Source organism: Hyla sarda, chromosome 8, assembly GCF_029499605.1.
Source record: "Hyla sarda isolate aHylSar1 chromosome 8, aHylSar1.hap1, whole genome shotgun sequence".
NCBI lineage: Eukaryota > Metazoa > Chordata > Amphibia > Anura > Hylidae > Hyla > Hyla sarda.
The window spans coordinates 227,795,569-227,818,234 of record NC_079196.1 but is presented as its reverse complement, the minus strand read 5'-3'; the positions used below and the strand labels follow the sequence as shown (position 1 = coordinate 227,818,234).

General features: G+C 46.8%; 1 protein-coding gene across 5 annotated transcripts in view; it reads right to left on the bottom strand.

Moving 5' to 3' along the window:
• LOC130283978 (zinc-binding protein A33-like) overlaps positions 1–22,666 on the bottom strand; it is a 112,673-nt gene that overhangs the window by 87,116 nt on the left and 2,891 nt on the right. For 3 of the 5 annotated variants that reach the window (XM_056533816.1, XM_056533821.1, XM_056533819.1), the window contains exon 2: positions 3,841–3,942. The gene's annotated coding sequence lies outside the window, so the exon portion shown is untranslated. Of the gene's footprint in view, positions 1–3,840; positions 3,943–6,709; positions 6,798–21,861; positions 21,974–22,666 lie in introns of those variants that run through there. The other 2 variants (XM_056533818.1, XM_056533817.1) reach the window with 2 other exon arrangements.

Sequence of the window (22,666 nt, the reverse complement as noted above, 5' to 3'; positions counted from 1 at the left end):
TAGTAATGAGATGACATGAGGAGGGGGTTTGTTACAGTGTGTCACCCAAGTAGTAAGGAGATTACATGAGGAGGAGGTTTGTTACAGTGTGTCACCCCAGTAGTAAGGAGATTACATGAGGAGGAGGTTTGTTACAGTGTGTCACCCCAGTAGTAAGGAGATTACATGAGGAGGGGGTTTGTTACAGTGTGTCACCCCAGTAGTAAGGAGATTACATAAGGAGGATGTTTGTTACAGTGTGTCACCCCAGTAGTAAGGTGATTACATGAGGAGGAGGTTTGTTACAGTGTGTCACCCCAGTAGTAAGGAGATTACATGAGGAGAGGGATTGTTACAGCGTGTCACCCCAGTAGTAAGGAGATTACATGAGGAGAGGGATTGTTACAGTGTGTCACCCCAGTAGTAAGGAGATTACATGAGGAGAGGGATTGTTACAGTGTGTCACCCCAGTTGTAAGGAGATTACATGAGGAGGGGGTTTGTTACAGTGTGTCACCCCAGTAGTAAGGAGATTACATGAGGAGAGGGATTGTTACAGTGTGTCACCCCAGTAGTAAGGAGATTACAAGAGGAGGAGGTTTGTTACAGTGTGTCACCCCAGTAGTAAGGAGATTACATGAGGAGAGGGATTGTTACAGTGTGTCACCCCAGTAGTAAGGAGATTACATGAGGAGGAGGTTTGTTACAGTGTGTCACCCCAGTAGTAAGGAGATTACATGAGGAGGAGGGTTGTTACAGTGTGTCACCCCATTAGTAAGGAGATTACATGAGGAGGAGGTTTGTTACAGTGTGTCACCCCAGTAGTAAGGTGATTACATGAGGAGGAGGTTTGTTACAGTGTGTCACCCCAGTAGTAAGGAGATTACATGAGGAGAGGGATTGTTACAGTGTATCACCCCAGTAGTAAGGAGATTACATGAGGAGAGGGATTGTTACAGTGTGTCACCCCAGTTGTAAGGAGATTACATGAGAAGGGGGTTTGTTACAGTGTGTCACTCCAGTAGTAAGGAGATTACACGAGGAGAGGGATTGTTACAGTGTGTCACCCCAGTAGTAAGGAGATTACATGAGGAGGAGGTTTGTTACAGTGTGTCACCCCCAGTAGTATGGAGATTACATGAGGAGGAGGGTTGTTACAGTGTGTCACCCCAGTAGTAAAGAGATTACATGAGGAGAGGGATTGTTACAGTGTGTCACCCCAGTAGTAAGGAGATTACATGAGGAGGAGGTTTGTTACAGTGTGTCACCCCAGTAGTATGGAGATTACATGAGGAGGAGGGGTTGTTACAGTGTGTCACCCCAGTAGTATGGAGATTACATGAGGAGGAGGTTTGTTACAGTGTGTCACCCCAGTAGTAAGGAGATTACATGAGGAGAGGGATTGTTACAGTGTGTCACCCCAGTAGTAAGGAGATTACATGAGGAGAGGGATTGTTACAGTGTGTCACCCCAGTTGTAAGGAGATTACATGAGGAGGGGGTTTGTTACAGTGTGTCACCCCAGTAGTAAGGAGATTACATGAGGAGAGGGATTGTTACAGTGTGTCCACCCCAGTAATGAGGAGATTACATGAGGAGGAGGTTTGTTACAGTGTGTCACCCCAGTAGTAAGGAGATGACATGAGGAGGAGGTTTGTTACAGTGTGTCACCCCAGTAGTAAGGAGATTACATGAGGAGAGGGATTGTTACAGTGTGTCACCCCAGTAGTAAGGAGATGACATGAGGAGGAGGTTTGTTACAGTGTGTCACCCCAGTAGTAAGGAGATTACATGAGGAGGAGGTTTGTTACAGTGTGTCACCCCAGTAGTAAGGAGATTACATGAGGAGGAGGTTTGTTACAGTGTGTCACCCCAGTAGTAAGGAGATTACATGAGGAGGAGGTTTGTTACAGTGTGTCACCCCAGTAGTAAGGAGATTACATGAGGAGGAGGTTTGTTACAGTGTGTCACTCTTATACTCCGGAGGCAGCTGTATGCCTGTGGCCTTTAAGAATCCTGAAACTGTGCAGAATGTCAGGTTTTAGCTTGGACATTTTTGTTAATTTTTGTGCAAACTGGGGGGGGGGGGGGGGGGGGGGTATTAGAAATCTTGGGTGAGTTCCCACCCTTTTTTTTCCAGGACTTGACCCCTGCTATTCACCCACACAAAGCCTAATAAACTGGGTTATAGTGCGGGTGAGTCCATTGAGGGGTCACTTACTAACATACGTAGATTAGGTCCGGAGTTATGTTCCACAAAAAATCCTCTTCTATGTTCACTGAATTGCACGCTGGAGACGGGCCCCGTTGGCTGTATCCGCTGGTCTCACGTGATGAATATGCAAATACAGCCGACGGGGCCCCTTTGGGCGCGCGCGCCGGAGCTCTGTTTCTTAAAGGAACAGTACCCTATTAGTTTAGTGTCTGCACCTGTCCTCTGGTCCATAAGTATCTGCCCCTCCCTGCTCCCTGGGCCGGATCTTGGTTGTCTGTCTTGGTCTGTGATAGTCCTATGCCTGGTGTCTAGTCCTGTTCCCGAGTCAAGTCCTGTTCCTGAGTCTAGTCCTGTTCCTGAGTCTAGTCCTGTTCCTGAGTCTAGTCCTGTTCCTGAGTCTAGTCCTGTTCCTGAGTCTAGTCCTGTTCCAGAGTCTAGTCCTGTTCCTGAGTCTAGTCCTGTTCCTGAGTCTAGTCCTGTTCCTGAGTCTAGTCCTGTTCCTGAGTCTAGTCCTGTTCCAGAGTCTAGTCCTGTTCCTGAGTCTAGTCCTGTTCCTGAGTCTAGTCCTGTTCCTGAGTCAAGTCCTGTTCCGAGTCTAGTCCTATTCCCAAGTCAAGTCCTGTTCCGAGTCTAGTCCTATTCCCAAGTCAAGTCCTGTTCCCGAGTCTAGTCCTGTTCCGAGTCTAGTCCTGTTCCTGAGTCTAGTCCTGTTCCTGAGTCTAGTCCTGTTCCTGAGTCAAGTCCTGTTCCCGAGTCTGTGTATCTGTTCCTAATTCCGGCCTGTCCTGTTCCTGTGTTCCTGCCAATGTCTGTCTGTGCCCCGTTACCCCCCAGCTACCTGTGTGGACGAGTTGTGCCAGGGGTAGCGACCTGGGTGCCACCTGCCGCAGCAAGACCAAACCGCTTTACGGCGGGCTCTGGTGAAAACCAGTGGCACCTTAGACCCCGCTCCCTGGCACGGCTCAAGCCTCCATCCACACAGGCCCAGAGAATCCCCCCCTGCCGTCCACCCGCCGTGATTCCTAACAGTGACGATGTCTGAGAGTAAACTGCGCATGTCCAGACAGTTTACTGCTCGTAGCCGCGGATTGTTGTTCCGGGAAGACATGCAGGACACAAAGGCACAGCAGGGGCTCCCTCTAGGGGTGAAATGTGCATGACCCTACCTTAAAGGGGTACTCTGCCCCTATACATTTTATCCCCTATTCACAGGATAGGGGATAGATGTCTGATCGCGGGGGTCCAACAGCTGGGGACCCCAGCAATCTCTCCTGCAGCACCCGCTTGTCATCAGCTGCATGGAGTTAAGATCGCTCCGTGCTGATGACTTACGATACACGGGCCGGGGTAACATGAAGTCACGGCCCCCCCTCTCGTGATGTTATGCACTGTCTCCTCAATGCAAGTCTATGGGAGGGGGGGTGGTGGCCGTCATGCCCCCTATAATAGCTTGTATTGAGGGGTGGGGTGTGACATGTGAGTGATCTTCGCTCCGTGCAGCTGATGACAAGCGGGTGCTGCAGGAGAGATTTGTAGTTTCCAAATGTTTCTATAAACAGTTTATAGGTAAGTCATAGATAATTGTTATATACTCTAATATATTTATGCGTTTTATACAAAGTTTATATATGTAATTTGTTAATGGCACCTGTAAAATCTGGTTATATGTATCGTGTAGATCCAGATCCATTGCGCATGAGTAATGAGGCTCTGTACACTTGATAATTGTTTCATCCTAGGTACGGATTACCTGTAAAGCCGAGAAAAAGAGGAATAAACGAAAAACTTTCAACAAGAAGCCAATCCAATGTGCGAGCATTTGCCCCCAGAGCAGTATCAGACTGTACTAAGGATTTTTTGAATGTTGTGAAGGAGTCTTATTGTCAGGGACCGACCGGGGGACAGGGAGAGTCAGCCCTAAACAGACCCTAAAACCGCTCTCCCGGCCTACTTGCCCATCCACCCTAACCAGTGGATCGACAACTTGGCGCCGGTCCCTTCCTGAACTAAAGTGCTGGGGCCTAATAAAAACACATACTAATAAATAGTCGGTCACCAACCAGAAAATTAACAGAAACATACAACTCTATAGTATATAAGTTCAGAGGACACAGATCAGAGAGTAGTGCAGAGGACACAAATCAGCGGTCGTGAACAGAGGATACTATAGATCAGTGGACATGAACAGGGGGCTCAGTGGCCGTGAACAGAGGACTCTATAGATCAGCGGTCATGAACAGAGGACTCATAGATAAGTGATCATGAACAGAACTCCAAAGATCTGAATAAAGAACTAAATAACAAATAGAGTTTTAAAACACCAGACAGGAAAACAGATAAGTAAACAGACAGGAATATAGCATAATCCCCAGAATGTCCAATAGACACGTAGTCCCACTGGACCAGAAACAGGGATCTATAGCTAAAAAGGAATTATCGCAATCCCCCAGATAACCTCCAGTAGAAACAGAAATGTCTTGATACTAGAACACAATCTCCCAGAGTCCACCTTGGAGCATGGAGATATCTTGTACCAATACTCAATTCCCCGGAATCCCCATGGACAGGTAGCAGGGATATCTAGATACACAGGATATAATTATAGAACACAGTTCACACTGAACAAGACAGGAATCGCAATCCCTCAGAAAACTTGATAATTGTTTCATCCTAGGTACGGATTACCTGTAAAGCCGAGAAAAAGAGGAATAAACGAAAAACTTTCAACAAGAAGCCAATCCAATGTGCGAGCATTTGCCCCCAGAGCAGTATCAGACTGTACTAAGGATTTTTTGAATGTTGTGAAGGAGTCTTATTGTCAGGGACCGACCGGGGGACAGGGAGAGTCAGCCCTAAACAGACCCTAAAACCGCTCTCCCGGCCTACTTGCCCATCCACCCTAACCAGTGGATCGACAACTTGGCGCCGGTCCCTTCCTGAACTAAAGTGCTGGGGCCTAATAAAAACACATACTAATAAATAGTCGGTCACCAACCAGAAAATTAACAGAAACATACAACTCTATAGTATATAAGTTCAGAGGACACAGATCAGAGAGTAGTGCAGAGGACACAAATCAGCGGTCGTGAACAGAGGATACTATAGATCAGTGGACATGAACAGGGGGCTCAGTGGCCGTGAACAGAGGACTCTATAGATCAGCGGTCATGAACAGAGGACTCATAGATAAGTGATCATGAACAGAACTCCAAAGATCTGAATAAAGAACTAAATAACAAATAGAGTTTTAAAACACCAGACAGGAAAACAGATAAGTAAACAGACAGGAATATAGCATAATCCCCAGAATGTCCAATAGACACGTAGTCCCACTGGACCAGAAACAGGGATCTATAGCTAAAAAGGAATTATCGCAATCCCCCAGATAACCTCCAGTAGAAACAGAAATGTCTTGATACTAGAACACAATCTCCCAGAGTCCACCTTGGAGCATGGAGATATCTTGTACCAATACTCAATTCCCCGGAATCCCCATGGACAGGTAGCAGGGATATCTAGATACACAGGATATAATTATAGAACACAGTTCACACTGAACAAGACAGGAATCGCAATCCCTCAGAAAACCTCCAGTAGACAGGATTGTCCCCATGGAGCAGAAACAGGGATGCCTAACATAGGACACTGTTCACACTGGACACTCCACTCCACTATAGGAATAGCCATTAATAATAAATCCAAATAGACTACTGACCAGCGGCACACACCACAGTGTGGTCAGAATGCTGGCCCAGTAGGAAAACAGAAATATAAAATGCAGAACTTCACATAAACGGATACAAGAGAATACACAGTGTGAACAGACACATAACAGAAAGGATATACAAATCCTAAAACCGACTAAACAAACACAGCTTAAAATCTACTAAGAGCATGCCAAAACATGGCTAAAACCAGAAATTACAAAGTGCATGCTAAAACAGATATAGTAGATTAAAAGCTCAAATAAGAAGAGTTTCTCCCAGCCTCCATTAGCCGCATGGCAGTAGCAAGTTAGCAGCATGTCCAGCATAGCAGCAAGTCAGGATATAATGAGGATGATAACCAGCCACTAGAATACAGACTGAGCTGGAGTGATATAGCCACACCCGCCTAGCACATGAGTGAAAGGCTTAACTCTTCCATGCCCGGAAGAAAAGCACAGAAAACATATAATGCATGAAAAACAAGGTCTGAACAGGGCCTAAAACAGGAAAATGCAAAAACAAATAAACAGACATTACACTTATAGGGTTCTATTTGTCAGGTGGACTTTGGTGAATACACATTGGCCCTGATTTACTAATGTAAACCCGACATGTTTTGTCGGGTTGTGCGCCAGAAATTCTGTCTGCGCTGGAATTTGCACCAGAATTCTGTCTCATTGCGCCAAAATTCTGTCTGTGCCAGAAATTAAATTTAGGGATTCAGGCAGTCACAAGTTACTTGGACACAAAAAGCACGGTATTCACTAGACACAATCAGTTTGTCCCAAAACTTCTTCACTTTGTACTCACACACAACTTCTTTCTCTTTGGCGGTGTCCTCTACCATCAGATGAAGGGTACCGCCATGGGGACCTCCTGTGCACCTTCTTATGCTAATTTGTTTTTGGGGTGGTGGGAGCACAATTTTGTTTTTGGTGATGACACTTTTTGCATGTACACAGAGCACATTTTATACTGGGGAAGATACATCGACGATATTTAGATTTTTTTGGGATGGTGATGTATCCTTGTTTTTGGATTTTGTCGAGAAACTGAATCGAAACCCAATAGGGATGAAATTCACCTCAGAGATAGGAGGTAGAACCATCAATTTCCTTGACATTACCATTTACATAGATATTAATAACCGGATACAGATATATAGAAAACCCACAGCCACTAACAGTTTTCTTCATTGGGACAGTTGGCGTCCCACTTCCCTCAAAAAAAGTATTCCAATTGGCCAATATCTTCGGGCCAAGCGAAGACGTAATTGCTCTGGAGAACAGCATTTTAAACAAGAAAGCAATCTATTACTATCTAGATTTGAACAAAGGGGTAACCCCAAAAAACACATGAGGAGAGCATATACCCGAGTATGTAACAGTAATCGGACAGAACTGTTATCAACCAATGGTTCTTTAGAACAAAAAGATGACCTCATTAGATGCATAGGGACTTATGACAACGATATTGGAATATCCTCACCTCAGAGCAATAGAGTGGGCCAAAAACCCAACATTACTTATAGAAGAGGTCCCAATCTCAGAGACATTCTAGAACATAGTCATCTACAGGAACCGAGAACACCAAGAGGAACTTGGTTACCAACCAAACCAAACCTTACCCTTTCCCCTTTTTTTTTTCTTCTTCCCTTGCTCCCACCCCCCTTCCTCGCCTTTCCCCCCTCCCCATCCCCCTTCACCCCCCCCCCCCTTCCCCCAAGGGAGAAAGTTAAACAGATTTGTAAATTACTTCTATTAAAAAAAAAAATCTTAATCCTTCCAGTACTTTTCAGGGGCTGTATACTACAGAGGAAATGCTTTTCTTTTTGGATTTCTCTGATGTCATGACCACGGTGCTCTCTACTGACACCTCTGTCCATTTTAGGAACTGTCCAGAGCAGCATATGTTTGCTATGGGGATTTTCTTCTACTCTGGACAGTTCTTAAAATGGACAGAGATGTCAGCAGAGAGCACTGTGGTCATGATGTCAGAGAAATCCAAAATGAAAAGCATTTCCTCTGTAGTATATATACCGCCCCTAAAAAGTACTGGAAGGATTAAGATTTTTTTTTTAATAGAAGTAATTTACAAATCTGTTTAACTTTCTGGCACCAGTTGATTTAGATAAAAAAGTTTTCCACCGGAGTACCCCTTTAAGGTTAATGGTAGCTTTACTGAGGTTAGACAGATGGTACAGTCTATGGAGTTCAGCCAAATATCCCAGAGAGGTGATCAGTGACACAGGGGACCTCGCAGGCTTGCTGGGACTTGCAGTGACTTGACAGACTATGGTGACTATAGGTGACCTGACTGAAGATGGTGACAGATAGTAAGGATGACTTGACTTACTGACTTGTGGCTGTAATTTAGGTTGAGGCCTCCAGATTAGAGATGAGAGAACTTACAGTAAATTCGATTCGTCACAAACTTCTCGGCTCGGCAGTTGATGACTTATCCTGCATAAATTAGTTCAGCTTTCAGGTGTTCCGGTGGGCAGGAAAAGGTGGATAGATTCCTAGGAGACTCTTTCCTAGGACTGTATCCACCTTTTCCAGCCCACCGGAGCACCGGAAAGCTGAACTAATTTATGCAGGATAAGTCATCAACTGCCGAGCCGAGAAGTTCGTGACGAATCGAATTTACTGTAAGTTCGCTCATCTCTAGTGCTGGACACTGACCCTGAGACGTCTGGACTGGACTGGACCTCAGCAGAAAAGAAAGATGAAAGAGAAAGATTGTAGAACCTCCCCCTGTTATAAAGGGGGGCTGAGCAAGGAGCCCATAGGTCACCTACAGATCACCTGGTCACTTGGTAACAATCATGTGACTTAACATGGGACTACAAACATTATCATGTGACTAACATCAAAAGGTCCTTTATCCTTTATACATATAACTTATTCACATTATGGGGGAGACGCTGCAGGAGAGCCCTGAGGACATACATGGACTCAACCTGACAGGACACAAGAACTGATCATGTCTCGTACTGGGACACCACATTACTGGCCACTCTGCCGGTATTTTTATATTGAAAAATACCGACAATGCAATGGCCGGTATTTATCCAACCAACTCCTGTATGTTGCGCCATAACCTATACCAGATTTTTCCAACCAGTGTGTCTCCAGCTGTTGCAAAACTACAACTCTCAGCATGCCCGGACAGCCAACGGCAGTCCAGACATGCTAGGAGTTGTAGTTTTGCAACAGCTGGAGGAATCCCTGGTTGGGAAACACTGGTCTATACTATATACTACTATATAGCCCAACATGCAGGGAATTGTAGTTTTGCAACAGCTGGAGGCACCCTGGTTGGGAAACACTGACCTATACTATGTACTACTATATAGTCCAACATGCTGGGAGTTGTAGTTTTACAACAGCTGGAGGCACCCTGGTTGGGAAACACTGACTTATACGATATACTACTATATAGTCCAACATGCTGGGAGTTGTAGTTTTCATTTAGGACAGCTGCTGAGCTACAGGCTGTATCAGGGCATGCTGGGAGTTGTAGTTAGTAACTAACTGCCACTTCTAAATGTCATTTAAAGAAAAAAAAAGTGATCAAAACAAAAATAATATTGTAAAAAAAGAATGTGCTCTGATTCAGGCCCAGATCAGGAGAAATCAAAAAGTAATAGGGGACAGAATAGGACAAAATGTCCCCACATATGTGTATCCTGTGATGTCATCATATACAGTGGTCCCTCAACATATGATGGTGATCCGCTCCAAATGGACCATCGTTTGTTGAAACCATCGCATGTTGAGGGATCCGTGCAATGTAAAGTATAGGACAGTGGTCTACAACCTGCGGACCTCCAGATGTTGCAAAACTACAACTCCCAGCATGCCCAGACAGCCGTTGGCTGTCCGGGCATGCTGGGAGTTGTAGTTTTACAACATCTGGAGGTCCGCAGGTTGAAGACCACTGGTATTGGAGGTTATACTCATGTGTCCCCGCCGCTCCGGACCGTCACCGCTGCCCTGGATGTCGCCGTCCATCGCTGTCGCCGCGTCCCTGAGGTGTCCCCGCTGCTCCGCCAAGGCCTCTGCTTCCCCGGCATCCTCGCTCTCCATCGCCGCAACCACATCGCTACGCACGCCGCTCCTATTGGATGACGGGACGGAGTGCGCAGCGACGTGATGACGATGGAGAGCGCCGACGATGCAGAGGATCCCAAAGAGGACGCGCTGGAGCCCCGAGGACAGGTAAGTGATCGTCAGCGGACCACACGGGGCACCATAAACGGCTATCCGGGGGCAGCTGAAGCAGTCTGTGCTGCAGGATAGCCGTTTATGCGATGGCCGCTGAAATGATCGTATGTCGGGGCCATCGTAGGTCGGGGGGGGGGGGTCACTGTATATATATGGTATGTCGGGGCCATCGTAGGTCGGGGGGGTCACTGTATATATATGGTATGTCGGGGCCATCGTAGGTCGGGGGGTCACTGTATATATATGGTATGTCGGGGCCATCGTAGGTCGGGGGGGGGGTCACTGTATATATATGGTATGTCGGGGCCATCGTTGGTCGGGGGGTCACTGTATATATGGTATGTCGGGGCCATCGTAGGTCGGGGGGTTACTGTATATATATGGTATGTCGGGGCCATCGTAGGTCGGGGGGTCACTGTATATATATGGTATGTCGGGGCCATCGTAGGTCGGGGGGGTCACTGTATATATATGGTATGTTGGGGCCATCGTAGGTCGGGGGGTCACTGTATATATATGGTATGTCGGGGCCATCGTAGGTCGGGGGGTCACTGTATATATATATGTTATGTCGGGGCCATCGTAGGTCGGGGGGGTCACTGTATATATATGGTATGTCGGGGCCATCGTAGGTCGGGGGGGGTCACTGTATATATATATGGTATGTCGGGGCCATCGTAGGTCGGGGGGGGTCACTGTATATATATGGTATGTCGGGGCCATCGTAGGTCGGGGGGTCACTGTATATATATATGTTATGTCGGGGCCATCGTAGGTCGGGGGGTCACTGTATATATATGGTATGTCGGGGCCATCGTAGGTCGGGGGGGTCACTGTATATATATGGTATGTCGGGGCCATCGTAGGTCGGGGGGTCACTGTATATATATATGTTATGTCAGGGCCATCGTAGGTCGGGGGGGTCACTGTATATATATGGTATGTCGGGGCCATCGTAGGTCGGGGGTCACTGTATATATATATGGTATGTCGGGGCCATCGTAGGTCGGGGGGTCACTGTATATATATGGTATGTCGGGGCCATCGTTGGTCGGGGGGGTCACTGTATATATATGGTATGTCGGGGCCATCGGAGGTCGAGGGGTCACTGTATATATATATGGTATGTCGGGGCCATCGTAGGTCGGGGGGTCACTGTATATATATGGTATGTCGGAGCCATCGTAGGTCGGGGGGGGGGGGTCACTGTATATATATGGTATGTCGGGGCCATCGTAGGTCGGGGGGTCACTGTATATATATGGTATGTCGGAGCCATCGTAGGTCGGGGGGTCACTGTATATATATGGTATGTCGGGGCCATCGTAGGTCGGGGGGTCACTGTATATATATGGTATGTCGGGGCCATCGTAGGTCGGGGGGGTCACTGTATATATATGGTATGTCGGGGCCATCGTAGGTCGGGGGGGGGGTCACTGTATATATATGGTATGTCGGGGCCATCGTAGGTCGGGGGGTCACTGTATATATATATGGTATGTCGGGGCCATCGTAGGTCGGGGGGGTCACTGTATATATATGGTATGTCGGGGCCATCGTAGGTCGGGGGGGGTCACTGTATATATATGGTATGTCGGGGCCATCGTAGGTCGGGGGGTCACTGTATATATATGGTATGTCGGGGCCATCGTAGGTCGGGGGGTCACTGTATATATATGGTAGGTCGGGGCCATCGTAGGTCGGGCGGGTCACTGTATATATATGGTATGTCGGGGCCATCGTAGGTCAGGGGTCACTGTATATATATGGTATGTTGGGGCCATCGTAGGTTGGGGGGTCACTGTATATATATGGTATGTCGGGGCCATCGTAGGTCAGGGGTCACTGTATATATATGGTATGTCGGGGCCATCGTAGGTCGGGGGGGGGTCACTGTATATATATGGTAGGTCGGGGCCATCGTAGGTCGGGGGGTCACTGTATATATATGGTATGTCGGGGCCATCGTAGGTCGGGGGGTCACTGTATATATATATGTTATGTCGGGGCCATCGTAGGTCGGGGGGTCACTGTATATATATGGTATGTCGGGGCCATCGTAGGTCGGGGGGGGTCACTGTATATATATGGTATGTCGGGGCCATCGTAGGTCGGGGGGTCACTGTATATATATGGTATGTCAGGGCCATCGTAGGTCGGGGGGTCACTGTATATATATGGTATGTCGGGGCCATCGTAGGTCGGGGGGGGGTCACTGTATATATATGGTATGTCGGGGCCATCGTAGGTCGGGGGGTCACTGTATATATATATATGGTATGTCGGGGCCATCGTAGGTCGGGGGGGTCACTGTATATATATGGTATGTCGGGGCCATCGTAGGTCGGGGGGGGTCACTGTATATATATGGTATGTCGGGGCCATCGTAGGTCGGGGGGTCACTGTATATATATGGTATGTCGGGGCCATCGTAGGTCGGGGGGTCACTGTATATATATGGTAGGTCGGGGCCATCGTAGGTCGGGGGGGTCACTGTATATATATGGTATGTCGGGGCCATCGTAGGTCAGGGGTCACTGTATATATATGGTATGTTGGGGCCATCGTAGGTTGGGGGGTCACTGTATATATATGGTATGTCGGGGCCATCGTAGGTCAGGGGTCACTGTATATATATGGTATGTCGGGGCCATCGTAGGTTGGGGGGTCACTGTATATATATGGTATGTCGGGGCCATCGTAGGTCGGGGGGGGTCACTGTATATATATGGTAGGTCGGGGCCATCGTAGGTCGGGGGGGTCACTGTATATATATGGTATGTCGGGGCCATCGTAGGTCGGGGGGGGGTCACTGTATAATTAACCCCTTAAGGACTGAGCCCTTTTTCACCTTAAGGACTCGGCCATTTTTTGCAAATCTGACCACTGTCACTTTAAACATTAATAACTCTGGAATGCTTTTAGTTATCATTCTGATTCCGAGATTGTTTTTTCGTGACATATTCTACTTTAACGTAGTGGTAAAAATTTTTGGTAACTTGCATCCTTTCTTGGTGAAAAATCCCAAAATTTGGTGAAAAATTTGAAAATTTTGCATTTTTCTAACTTTGAAGCTCTCTGCTTGTAAGGAAAATGGATATTAAAAATAATTTTTTTTTTATTCACATATACAATATGTCTACTTTATATTTGCATCATAAAATTGATGAGTTTTTACTTTTGGAAAACACCAGAGGGCTTCAAAGTTCAGCAGCAATTTTCCAATTTTTCACAAAATTTTGAAACTCGCTTTTTTTCAGGGACCAGTTCAGGTTTGAAGTGGATTTGAAGGGTCTTCATATTAGAAATACCCCATAAATGACCCCATTATAAAAACTGCACCCCCGAAAGTATTCAAAATGACATTCAGTAAGCGTTTTAACCCTTTACGGGTTTCACAGGAATAGCAGCAAAGTGAAGGAGAAAATACACAATCTTCATTTTTTACACTCGCTTGTTCTTGTAGACCCAATTTTTGAATTTTTTCAAGGGGGAAAAAGGAGAAAATTTTTACTTGTATTTAAAACCCAATTTCTCTCGAGTAAGCACATACCTCATATGTCTATGTAAAGTGTTCGGCGGGCGCAGTAGAGGGCTCAGAAGCGAAGGAGCGTCAAATGGTTTTTGGGGGGCATGTCACCTTTAGGAAGCCCCTATGGTGCCAGAACTGCAAAAAACCCCACATGGCATACCATTTTGGAAACTAGACCCCTCGGGGAACGTATCAAGGGGTAATGTGAACCTTAAAACCCCACAGGTGATTCATGACTTTTGCATATGTAAAAAAAAAAAAAAAAATTTTTACCTAAAATGCTTGGTTTCCCTAAAGTTTTACATTTTTAAAAAGGGTAATAGCAGAAAATACACCCCAAAATTTGAAGCCCAATTTCTCCCGATTCAGAAAACACCCCATATGGGGGTGAAAAGTGCTCTGCTGGCGCACTACAGGTCTCAGAAGAGAAGGAGTCACATTTGGCTTTTTTGAAGGAAATTTTGCTCTGGGGGCATGCCGCATTTAGGAAGCCTCTATGGTGCCAGGACAGCAAAAAAAAAACACATGGCATACCATTTTGGAAACTAGACCCCTCGGGGAACGTAACAAGGGGTAAAGTGAACCTTAATACCCTACAGGTGTTTCACGACTTTTGCATATGTAAAAAAAAATAAAAAAATTTACCTAAAATGCTTGGTTTCCCAAAAAATTTACATTTATACAAAGGGTTAAAGCAGAAAATACCCCCCAAAATTTGAAGCCCAATTTCTCCCGATTCAGAAAACACCCCATATGGGGGTGAAAAGTGCTCTGTTGGCGCACTACAGGTCTCAGAAGAGAAGGAGCCACATTTGGCTTTTTGAAAGCAAATTTTGCTCTGGGGGCATGCCGCATTTAGGATGCCCCTATGGTGCCAGGACCGCAAAAAATACCCACATGGCATACCATTTTGGAAACTAGAGCCCTCGGGGAATGTAACAAGGGGTTAAGTGAACCTTAATACCCCACAGGCGTTTCACGACTATTGCATATGTAAAAAAAAATTTAAAAATTTTACCTAAAATGCTTCTTTCCCCAAAAACTTTACATTTTTAAAAAGGGTAAAAGCAGAAAATACCCCCCAAAATTTGAAGCCCAATTTCTCCCGAGTACGGCGATACCCCATATGTGACCCTTAACTGTTGCCTTGAAATACGACAGGGCTCCAAAGTGAGAGCGCCATGCGCATTTGAGGCCTAAATTAGGGATTGCATAGGGGTGGACATAGGGGTATTGTACGCCAGTGATTCCCAAACAGGGTGCCTCCAGCTGTTGCAAAACTCCCAGCATGCCTGGACAGTCAACGGCTGTCCGACAATACTGGGAGTTGTTGTTTTGCAACAGCTGGAGGCTCCGTTTTGGAAACAGTGGCGTACCAGATGTTTTTCATTTTTATTGGGGAGGGGAGGGGGGCTGTGTAGGGGTATGTGTATATGTAGTGTTTTTTACTTTTTATTTTATTTTTTGTGTTAGTGTAGTGTAGTGTTTTTAGGGTACAGTCGCACGGGCGGGGGGTTCACAGTAGTTTCTCGCTGGCAGTTTGAGCTGTTGCAGAAAATTAGCTGCAGCTCAAACTTGCAGCCCGATACCTACTGTAAGCCTCCGCCCATGTGAGTGTACCCTGTACATTCACATTGGGGGGGACATCCAGCTGTTGCATAACTACAACTCCCAGCATGCGCTGACAGACTGTACATGCTGAGAGTTTTAGTTTTGCAACAGCTGTAGGCACACTGGTTATGTATCACGGAGTTTGTGACCTTACTCAGTGTTTCAAAACCAGTGTGCCTCCAGCTGTTGCAAAACTACAACTCCCAGCATGTATGGTGCATGGTGTAAGGTTACTGCTGGGAGTTGTAGTTTGCAACAGCTGGAGGCACACCGGTCGTGAAACACTGAGTTAGGTAAAAAAAAAACTCTAAGTTTCACAACCAGTGTGCCTTCAGCTGTTGCAAAACTACAACTCTCAGCAGTCACCGACAGCCAACGGGCATGCTGGGAGTTGTAGTTATGCAACCAGCAGATGCACCACTACAACTCCCAGCATGCACTTTAGCTGTTTGTGCAAGCTGGGAGTTGTAGTTATACAACAGCTGAAGGTACACTTTTCCATAGAAATAATGTGCCTCCAGCTGTTGCAAAACCATAAGTCCCAGCATGCCCATAAGGGAATGCTGGGAGTTGTGGTGGTCTGCCTCCTGCTGTTGCATAACTACAGCTCCCAGCATGCCCTTTTTGCATGCTGGGAGCTGTTGCTAAGCAACAGCAGGAGGCTGTAACTCACCTCCTGCTGCTGCTCCATCACTGGACTGTCCCTCGCCGCGGCCGTCGCTCCTGGGGCCCCGATCCCAACATTGACGCCGGGGATTGGGGTCCCCAGCACCGGGGGTCGTCTTCCCGCACCCGCTCACGTCCTCCAGAAGAGGGGCGGAGCGGGTGCGGGAGTGACGCCCGCAGCAGGCGCCCTGATTGGTCGGCCGGTAATCCGGCCGACGAATCAGGGCGATCGTGAGGTGGCACCAGTGCCACCTCACCCCTGCAGGCTCTGGCTGTTCGGGGCCGTCAGAGACAGCCCCGAACAGCCAGTAATTCCGGGTCACCGGGTCACTGGAGACCCGATTGACCCGGAATCGCCGCAGATCGCTGGACTGAATTGTCCAGCGATCTGCGGCGATCGCCGACATGGGGGGACATAATGACCCCCCTGGGCGATATGCCGGGATGCCTGCTGAACGATTTCAGCAGGCATCCGGCTCCGGTCCCCAACCGGCTAGCGGTGGGGGCCGGAATTCCCACGGGCGTATGGATACGCCCTGCGTCCTTAAGAGGTTAATTATGCAAATCAGCATGGCCGGTATTTTATTTTTATTTTCGCAAGAAAGGTGACGACCCTATCATCTAACGATGGACAGAGCGCACTCCATTCCTTTCTTTGGGAGCGCCGGTGATGCCTGAGTGCTGACCTGTGGTGATTTTGGCGCTCTTATAGAAATGAATGGAGCGTGTGATGGCGGGGGGGGTCCCAGCGGTCAGCCCCCCAAGCACTCAGCTACTTATCCCCAATCCTGTGGATAGGAAACAAGTTCATTTTCAATGGATTTCGCCTTTACAGTCAGGACAGTGGCTATACTCAAGCCTATCCTTAACCCCTTAAGGACTCAGCGTTTTTTCCGTTTTTGCATTTTCATTTTTTCCTCATCACCTTCTAAAAATCATAGCGCTTTCAATTTTGCACCTAAAATTCCATATTATGGCTTATTTTTTGCGCCACCAATTCTACTTTGCAGTGACATTAGTCATTTTACCAAAAATCCACGGCGAAACGGAAAAAAAAATCATTGTGCAACAAAATTGAAGAAAAAATTTCATTTTGTAACTTTTGGGGGCTTCCGTTTCTACGCAGTGCATTTTTCATCTTAAGGGGTTAAGGTAAACCCTTTACAACCACATTGTGCATACAGTGATCCCTCAACTTACAATGGCCTCAACATACAATAGTTTCAACATACAATGGTCTTTTCTGGACCATTGTAACTTGAAACCAGACTCAACATACAACGTACAGACAGTCCAGATCTGTGATACCTGTCAATGGCCGGAAGAACCCACCAATCAAAATGCGCATTCACTGGTAAAACCCCTGTATTACTGAAGTGCATGCACTGACTGGTGTCTGGTAGCGCCCCCTACAGTACAGGGAGGTATTACATGTCCTGTACTCTTTACCTGTATTACTGAAGTGTATGCACTGACTGGTGTCTGGTAGCACCCCCTACAGTACAGGGAGGTATTACATGTTCTGTACTCTTTACCTGTATTACTGAAGTGTATGCACTGACTGGTGTCTGGTAGCGCCCCCTACAGTACAGGGAGGTATTACATGTTCTGTACTCTTTACCTGTATTACTGAAGTGTATGCACTGACTGGTGTCTGGTAGCACCCCCTACAGTACAGGGAGGTATTACATGTTCTAGACTCATTACCTGTATTACTGAAGTGTATGCACTGACTGGTGTCTGGTAGCGCCCCCTACAGTACAGGGAGGTATTACATGTTCTGTACTCTTTACCTGTATTACTGAAGTGTATGCACTGACTGGTGTCTGGTAGCGCCCCCTACAGTACAGGGAGGTATTACATGTTCTGTACTCTTTACCTGTATTACTGAACTGTATGCACTGACTGATGTCTGGTAGTGCCCCCTACAGTACAGGGAGGTATTACATGTTCTGTACTCTTTACCTGTATTACTGAAGTGTATGCACTGACTGGTGTCTGGTAGTGCCCCCTACAGTACAGGGAGGTATTACATGTTCTGTACTCTTTACCTGTATTACTGAAGTGTATGTACTGACTGGTGTCTGGTAGCGCCTCCTACAGTACAGGGAGGTATTACATGTTCTGTACTCTTTACCTGTATTACTGAAGTGTATGCACTGACTGGTGTCTGGTAGTGCCCCCTACAGTACAGGGAGGTATTACATGTTCTGTACTCTTTACCTGTATTACTGAAGTGTATGCACTGACTGGTGTCTGGTAGCGCCCCCTACAGTACAGGGAGGTATTACATTTTCTGTACTCTCTACCTGTATTACTGAGGTGTATGCACTGACTGGTGTCTGGTAGCGCCCCCTACAGTACAGGGGAGGTATTACATGTTCTGTACTCTTTACCTGTATTACTGAAGTGCATGCACTGACTGGTGTCTGGTAGCGCCCCCTACAGTACAGGGAGGTATTACATGTCCTGTACTCTTTACCTGTATTACTGAAGTGTATGCACTGACTGGTGTCTGGTAGCACCCCCTACAGTACAGGGAGGTATTACATGTTCTGTACTCTTTACCTGTATTACTGAAGTGTATGCACTGACTGGTGTCTGGTAGCGCCCCCTACAGTACAGGGAGGTATTACATGTTCTGTACTCTTTACCTGTATTACTGAAGTGTATGCACTGACTGGTGTCTGGTAGCACCCCCTACAGTACAGGGAGGTATTACATGTTCTAGACTCATTACCTGTATTACTGAAGTGTATGCACTGACTGGTGTCTGGTAGCGCCCCCTACAGTACAGGGAGGTATTACATGTTCTGTACTCTTTACCTGTATTACTGAAGTGTATGCACTGACTGGTGTCTGGTAGCGCCCCCTACAGTACAGGGAGGTATTACATGTTCTGTACTCTTTACCTGTATTACTGAACTGTATGCACTGACTGATGTCTGGTAGCGCCCCCTACAGTACAGGGAGATATTACATGTTCTGTACTCTTTACCTGTATTACTGAAGTGTATGCACTGACTGGTGTCTGGTAGTGCCCCCTACAGTACAGGGAGGTATTACATGTTCTGTACTCTTTACCTGTATTACTGAAGTGTATGTACTGACTGGTGTCTGGTAGCGCCTCCTACAGTACAGGGAGGTATTACATGTTCTGTACTCTTTACCTGTATTACTGAAGTGTATGCACTGACTGGTGTCTGGTAGTGCCCCCTACAGTACAGGGAGGTATTACATGTTCTGTACTCTTTACCTGTATTACTGAAGTGTATGCACTGACTGGTGTCTGGTAGCGCCCCCTACAGTACAGGGAGGTATTACATTTTCTGTACTCTCTACCTGTATTACTGAGGTGTATGCACTGACTGGTGTCTGGTAGCGCCCCCTACAGTACAGGGGGGTATTACATGTCCTGTACTCTTTACCTGTATTACTGAAGCGTATACACTGACTGGTGTCTGGTAGCGCCCCCTACAGTACAGGGAGGTATTACATGTTCTGTACTCTTTACCTGTATTACTGAAGTGTATGCACTGACTGGTGTCTGGTAGCGCCCCCTACAGTACAGGGGGGGTATTACATGTCCTGTACTCTTTACCTGTATTACTGAAGTGTATGCACTGACTGGTGTCTGGTAGTGCCCCCTACAGTACAGGGAGGTATTACATGTTCTGTACTCTTTACCTGTATTACTGAAGTGTATGTACTGACTGGTGTCTGGTAGCGCCCCCTACAGTACAGGGAGGTATTACATGTTCTGTACTCTTTACCTGTATTACTGAATTGTATGCACTGACTGGTGTCTGTTAGCGCCCCCTACAGTACAGGGAGGTATTACATGTTCTGTACTCTTTACCTGTATTACTGAAATGTATGCACTGACTGGTGTCTGGTAGCACCCCCTACAGTACAGGGAGGTATTACATGACCTGTACTCTTTACCTGTATTACTGAAGTGTATGTACTGACTGGTGTCTGGTAGTGCCCCCTACAGTACAGGAAGGTATTACATGTTCTGTACTCTTTACCTGTATTACTGAAGTGTATGTACTGACTGGTGTCTGGTAGTGCCCCCTACAGTACAGGGAGGTATTACATGACCTGTACTCTTTACCTGTATTACTGAAGTGTATACACTGACTGATGTCTGGTAGCACCCCCTACAGTACAGGGAGGTATTACATGTTCTGTACTCTTTACCTGTATTACTGAAGTGTATGCACTGACTGGTGTCTGGTAGCGCCCCCTACAGTACAGGGAGGTATTACATTTTCTGTACTCTCTACCTGTATTACTGAGGTGTATGCACTGACTGGTGTCTGGTAGCGCCCCCTACAGTACAGGGGGGTATTACATGTCCTGTACTCTTTACCTGTATTACTGAAGCGTATACACTGACTGGTGTCTGGTAGCGCCCCCTACAGTACAGGGAGGTATTACATGTTCTGTACTCTTTACCTGTATTACTGAAGTGTATGCACTGACTGGTGTCTGGTAGCGCCCCCTACAGTACAGGGGGGGTATTACATGTCCTGTACTCTTTACCTGTATTACTGAAGTGTATGCACTGACTGGTGTCTGGTAGTGCCCCCTACAGTACAGGGAGGTATTACATGTTCTGTACTCTTTACCTGTATTACTGAAGTGTATGTACTGACTGGTGTCTGGTAGCGCCCCCTACAGTACAGGGAGGTATTACATGTTCTGTACTCTTTACCTGTATTACTGAATTGTATGCACTGACTGGTGTCTGGTAGCGCCCCCTACAGTACAGGGCGGTATTACATGTTCTGTGCTCTTTACCTGTATTACTGAAGTGTATGCACTGACTGGTGTCTGGTAGTGCCCCCTACAGTACAGGAAGGTATTACATGTTCTGTACTCTTTACCTGTATTACTGAAGTGCATGCACTGACTGGTGTCTCGTAGCGCCCCCTACAGTACAAGGAGGTATTACATGTTCTGTACTCTTTACCTGTGTTACTGAAGTGTATGCACTGACTGGTGTCTGGTAGCGCCCCCTACAGTACAGGGAGGTATTACATGTTCTGTACTCTTTACCTGTATTACTGAATTGTATGCACTGACTGGTGTCTGGTAGCGCCCCCTACAGTACAGGGCGGTATTACATGTTCTGTGCTCTTTACCTGTATTACTGAATTGTATGCACTGACTGGTGTCTGGTAGCGCCCCCTACAGTACAGGGAGGTATTACATGTTCTGTATTCTTTACCTGTATTACTGAAGTGTATGCACTGACTGGTGCCTGGTAGCGCCCCCTACAGTAAAGGAAGGTATTACATGTTCTGTATTCTTTACCTGTATTACTGAAGTGTATGCACTGACTGGTGTCTGGTAGCGCCCCCTACTGTACAGGGAGGTATTACATGTTCTGTACTCTTTACCTGTATTACTGAAGTGCATGCACTGACTGGTGCCTGGTAGCGCCCCCTACAGTACAGGGAGGTATTACATGACCTGTACTCTTTACCTGTATTACTGAAGTATATGCACTGACTGATGTCTGGTAGCGCCCCCTACAGTACAGGAAGGTATTACATGTTCTGTACTCTTTACCTGTATTACTGAAGTGCATGCACTGACTGGTGTCTGGTAGCACCCCCTACAGTACAGGGAGGTATTACATGTTCTGTACTCTTTACCTGTATTACTGAAGTGTATGCACTGACTGGTGTCTGGTAGTGCCCCCTACAGTACAGGAAGGTATTACATGTTCTGTACTCTTTACCTGTATTACTGAAGTGCATGCACTGACTGGTGTCTGGTAGCACCCCCTACAGTACAGGGAGGTATTACATGTTCTGTACTCTTTACCTGTATTACTGAAGTGTATGCACTGACTGGTGTCTGGTAGCGCCCCCTACAGTACAGGGAGGTATTACATGTTCTGTACTCTTTACCTGTACCAGGGTTATCTGCTCCTTTGGACACCAGGTTTGGGCGGCTCCATGTTACTTTTTCAGGACGTTGCGTGTTCTGTACAGGACCCAGAAGAAGCTCCTGTCCTCTACATAGACCAGTGTTTCCCAAGCAGGGTGCCCCAGCTGTTGCAAAACTACAACTCCCAGCATGCCCGGACAGCCAAAGGCTGTCCGGGCATGCTGGGAGTTGTAGTTTTGCAACAGCTGGAGGCTCCCTGCTTGGGAAACACTGACATAGACAGTGATTACAGCTCCCAGCAGATCTTTATTACTTTTATATGTAAGGATTTGCTTTATCTATATTAGTTATCTACTTATTTTTCTTTAATCCTCACTTTTTCCTATTTTTGGATGACATTTTGGTGGCTTCAGAACCAATTACCAGGTTTCCATAGAGTTCTGGTCTCAACATACAATGGTTTCAACATACAATGGTCCTCCCAGAACCAATTAATATTGTAACTTGAGGGACTATTGTATATGAAACAAGCATCCAGCGTCCAGCCATGTACAATGCTAATACAACAGCGCCATCCAGTGCTCAGAGCCCTGTACTGTCCACTTCTCATGTCTATAATGTGGGGCTCTCCGGACTCCGGACATTGCCGGCTGGACACCCGCTCCCTGACTGTCTAGAGGCTGATCGCATTATGTACTGCGCACAACGTGTCCATTGGGATAAATGGCTTTCATGTACAGTTGCCATGGTGACTCCTCCCTATGGTGACTACACACAGCACAGCATTCCGGGCTCCGGTAAGATGGCCGCCGCTTTTACGTCAGC